Raw genomic sequence first — 5,597 nt, 5'->3', positions numbered from 1 at the left:
AACACATGCATCATGTAGTGTAGTTTAGAATAGTTTGCATTTAGTATAGAAATCATGCATCATACTTGCATAATTTCCTATCGTATTGGCCATTGAGGACAACGCTCATACTAGTGCGGGGATGGGAAATTCTAACTTGAATTAATTCAAAAATTAAAAAAAAAAATCAAAAATTCCCGAAAATCCAAAAACATTGAAAAATTGAAAAACCCAAAAACAAGTTCATTTCCCTTGTAGTGTAGTCTTGTATATATTATTGTATATATTGTGTTTGTTCATCCTTGTTCACATTGATTGACTACGCCACATCCGAGACATGAGGATATTGAAGACCGCATGGTATGATCTTTCCAATCTCTTTTTTCCTCTTTATGTTAATGACTATGTGGCTTTATTTTGATTGATGCGGTATAACAATGTGAAACTCGGATTTGCATTTAGTTTATATGGCATATTAGTTTGTAGAAGCATGTGCATTAGGATGTGTAAATGTTAGTTGCATCATGGCCCGTAGTTGGCATATTAGAAAAATTTTGCGAAACCGTCTATTTGGGAAGCTTGACAAGTGTATATAAGCCCTAGTAGATGTTCTTTCTTCTTAAGACTTTGCTTGTTAGAATACTTGTAAAACACCCTAGGATGTGTCATATTAATATCCTTTGACCCATGGATTAAGGCCTAGTCAAGAGTACCTTGTGGTGTAATAACTCCTTGGCTACCGTTTATTCCAAGGTGAACCTTGAAACCATGCAACCACCAATCATCCATATTCTACCATATTTTGTCATCAAAGGGAATGGGCACAAAAATTGTTCAAAAATTTGAGTTCAAGAAATGAAATGAAAGTTGAAAAAGTTTGCAAATTGCATCAAATGAAAAGAGGAGCAAAAATAGACTCTTATGCTTCAAAAATAAGCACCCTCCCTACATATGGGGTGACTTTGAAAATGTTCAAAAAAATGCAAAAGTTAAAATTGTCAAGTATTGAAATGCCAAACATCAAAAGAAATGGCAAAAAGAAAGTGTTCTCAAAAGTTATATGCCACAAGAAATTGGGGGGAAAACAACAACAAAAGCAAACTCCCAAATGAAACTCAAATACTATCGATCCCTTTATCCATCATATCCATTTTTGTGCATGGTAGAGAGGGGACGACCCTTCTTCTTGTCTAGGCAAGAAGGAGAATTCCGCGATCCTCCAGTGTTTCTAACACCATAGGGAGTCTACTCTAGATAAAAGCATTTAACGATTGAGGACAAAGGTACCCTAGCTTGACACAACTTGGAGGTGATTTATTGGTATCCTTCTAGGCTTAGTAGTTTGAAGAAATCATATCTATGAAGGAGTGTGTACCCTTGAATTGCTTCCCCTTTAGATAATTTCCGCCACTTAGATGAGGAAAGTGGCCATTATTTTGTAGGTGCATCCATTACTTGTTTTGTGCGCTTTAATGCTTGGACGTGTCGCCATTTTGGCAAGACCCACCTTGCCTTGCCAGAAGGCATCCTACCTCATGGTTGTCTTGTTGTGAGTTGAAGGGGCGGAGTGAGACCCGCTAATTGTCTCATATCGGCTATGTTAGTAGGTTAGTTTAAATAAGGGTCCTAGTTTTTGTCACCTCTTTACTCGGGACGAGCAAAGGTTCGGTTTGGGGATATTTGATGTGACCAATATTTGAGCATATTTAGTCCCCGAATTAGCCTCGTTCCTATGCTTTTTAGTGCATATTTGGGTCATTTACTATCTTTAGCCCTTCGTTTTGCATATTCTTTGAGGTTTTGTTTCCTTGGTAGGAAAGGAGTGCAAACCTTGCATTTTCATGGCAAAATAGAGCTAAATTGATTGAATTCAATGACCAAGCATTAAAGTAAAGACAAGACTAGAAGGCCTTTGTACATAATGTAGTAGATGGGAAATGATGAAGAAATCCTTGCATCTCCGACAAGATCCCGGAGGATTGTTGGAAGAAGGAAGAAGAAAAGAAGAAAAAGGGAAGTTGGGACAAGATCCGAGCGACTTTACCATCGGGACGCCCGTCCAGCAGCTCCCCAGGACGCTCGTCCAAACCACCAATCCGCCCGTCCAAAACTGACAGAGTCCGAGCGTCCAAGCCAACAGGCCGCTCGTCCAGCCACCTGAGAATCCGCTCGTCCCGACCCTTGGACGCTCGGATTGTGTTACAGGCCCACACGTCCTCTTCTTGCTCCATGAAAGATGCGCATATTTTTGAAAGACATGCTAAAAGGAGACCCGCATCTTTTCTGAGAGGAGCGATTCCTCAAGGACTTAATCGTCATTTAAGCCCTTAGTAAACCCTACTTTGTGCACCTAATCCCCACTATAAATACCCCATTAGTCTAATTAGATAAACATCATCTTCTTATCAATATTTAGTGTAGTTTATATCATTCTAATCTCTCTTTAATCTTGTAATCAACTTCTAATCAAGTCTTAATACAAATCTCATTTCCTTAATTTCTCTTTTGTTCATCTTTTTATTTTGGGTAATTGAAGATTATTTGGGTTATTATTGGGAGATTGACAACCTTCCAATCATTCATCAAGTACTTGTTTTATTCTTTGCTTATTATTTTGGAATCATTATTAGGTTTAATTCTCTTAATCCCTTTTTAATTATTGTTAATTATCTTCATTTATTCATCGTGTTTTGCTTTGTTAATATGATTGACAACATTGTTAACATGATAAACTTGATAATGAGTGAGTAGTCACCTTAACTAGGGTTAATGAGGAATTAGGGGAAACCAACATGGGGATTGATTCATGCTTAATCTAATATGCTTTCATAATTAATTTGATTGCTTGTTGTGATTTCAACTTATGCACATGTTATGTTTGATGAAATGCGAGTCTATGAATCCTTGCATTTTTTACCCATCACCTATCTTTTCAATGAGACTTGTAAGACATAAACCAACTCGAGTCTCATTAGACCATGCATATTGTTGGATAGGGAGGATTAAGTCGACTTGTAGGTGTTGTACAATCTAATCGATTCGGCTCCGGGACCCAAACCTTCCTAGGGATTGTAAGATATACACTAACTCGATCCCATCACAACAATAATTGCTTGCATCTAGTTGAAAACATGTTTGTATGATCAAATCCCATGAATTCCCTATGAACCCATGACACCCTAGTGCTTTTAATCAATTGTTTACATCTCTTTTTAATCATCTTGCTTGTTTACTTTTATTGCTATTTAGTTTAGTGATCTTCTTATCTCAACCCAAATCATGACACCCCTAGACATCGCTACTTGCAATCGAAAATCCTACATCAATACCCGTCCCTTGGGATCCGACCTTTACTTACCTCTTTACTAATAGTAGAGTTGTTTGTGGAGATATAAATATTGTTTTGATCTAGGTGCTCCTAACGACAAGTAACCGAAATTAAGCTCCAAGTGAGTCCGACCACATAACCATAGACAACAAACACACAACAACCAGATCTAGCGTTTTGGCGTTGGTGGTGGTTGTTGTGGCGGCGTTGGTGAGACAGAGAGAGGAGCGGAGTCGTGATGGCATTGGCGGGGCTGGGCTGGAGCAGATATGGGGTTGTTGTTGTCGGGGGTATCGGGTTGCGGATCTGGTTGGAGGTCGTGGTTAGAGGGAGGAGTCGGGTGAGGGAGGGAGGGAGGTTGTTGTCGGGGGCTCGGATCGGAACAAAAAGGGAGAAAGGGAGGGAGTTGGTCGGTCGGTCGGTTGGTGTCAGGTAGTGGTGGTGCGCGGTGGTCGTTCGTGTGTCGGGGGTGAGGATGAGAGGAGTCGGGTGAGGACTTTGGTGGTGCGTGGTGGCGGACATGAGGGAGGAGTCGGGTGGGGGAGGTCCGGGTAGATGGGGTGGTGGTGGGGGTGAGGATGAGAGAAGGGATTTATTTTTTGGGTTTATTGGTTTTTTTGGTTTTTAGAGAGATGGAGGAATGATATTTGTGTGATAGGAGAGAAGTGAGTGGAAAAAGAAGGCTTATATAGTGAAATTAGGGGCTTGATTAATGATGGTAGTGAGGGAAAGTGATTAATTAGCATCAATTCTCTCCTTTTAGCATTAATCTCCTACTTTTCCCTTTCAATCTCAGCCTTTCATCTCATCTTCTCAATGGCCCTAAAGAGGACTTATGGACTCAAGGAATTTTGGTGGACTCATTAGATCTCATTTCTATATATATATATATATATATATATATATATATATATATTAAGTTTCGATTTTTTTTAATATGGATGGTGGTAGTGGTTGTCATTGATGGCGGGGTTGTTGATATCTATCGTCTTGTTTTATAAACCGTCTTGTTTTATATTTTTGTAAAATCTCGTCTTGTTATATAAAGTTTTCAGATTTAGTATTTAAACATATAACTTCAGTGACATTATGTGTAACTTCAATTGGCCATTATGTGTAAATTTAGATTTCGTATTTCAAATCTCTTCTTAGTATATACTTTCTCAAATCTCGTCTTGTAAATTCGTCTAATTATATATTTTTTTTTAGATATAATAATTTTTCAGATCTAAATTTGTCTTATTATTTAATTTTTCAGATCTATTTGTGAATACAACTAAAGTTTCACATTATGTGTAACTTCAATGTCATTATGTGCAATTTCGATGCCCATTATGTGCAACTTTATTATACATTAAGTATAACTTCAATGAAATTTTGTGCAACTTTAATGCCCAATTCGTGCAACTTCAATGTTTATTATGTGCAACTTTATTAAATATTATGTGTAACTTCAATGTCTGAACATTATATGTAACTTCAATGCATTATGTGCAACTTAAATGTCCATTATGTACAACTTCAATGCTCATTATGTTCAACTTTATTACACATTATGTGTAACTTCAATGGCAATATGTGCAATTTAAATGACATTATATGCAACTTCAATCTCGTCTTGTTATTGTGTTGGTTTCAGATCTGATTTTAAATTTGGACTAAAGTTACACGATTTTGCTAAAGTTACACAATTTTGGACTAATGTTATATTATTTTGGACTACAGTTACACTATTTAATAGTAAAGTTACACTCGTAAAACACTAATATTGCACTCTAATAAAAATTACAGAAATGTCGTAAACTTGTCTTAAAATTACAAATAGTAGAAATATCCCTCATAATCACTTTTCAGTTTAAATTTAAACTATTTAGTATTAAAGTTACACTAGTAAAACACTAAAGTTGCACTTTAAAAAATACTGAATGTCGTGAACTCGCCTTAAAATTACAAAAAGTCAAAACAATATCCGTCATAATCACTTTTTAATTTAAAGTTCCAATCCGGTGATTGGATGATAGGTGCGGAAATCAAAGCCTTCTTGATCCTATTAAAAGACTAAAGACAATCATTAGTAAACAGAAATGGAGCATCTTTTAAAAGAAGCTTCGTAAGGGGTTTGGCAATCTTAGAAAAATCTTTGATGAAACGGCGATAAAATCCCGCATGGCCTAAGAAACTTCTTACACTTTTGACATTTACCGGTGGGGGTAGTTGTTCAATAACTTGGACCTTAACACGCTCCACTTGAATTCCTCTTTCGGAAACAATATGGCCAAGCACCACTCCT

This window comes from Silene latifolia, chromosome 11 (assembly GCF_048544455.1).
Source record: "Silene latifolia isolate original U9 population chromosome 11, ASM4854445v1, whole genome shotgun sequence".
NCBI classification, from domain to species: Eukaryota; Viridiplantae; Streptophyta; class Magnoliopsida; order Caryophyllales; family Caryophyllaceae; genus Silene; species Silene latifolia.
Note: the sequence above shows the minus strand (reverse complement) of the source record.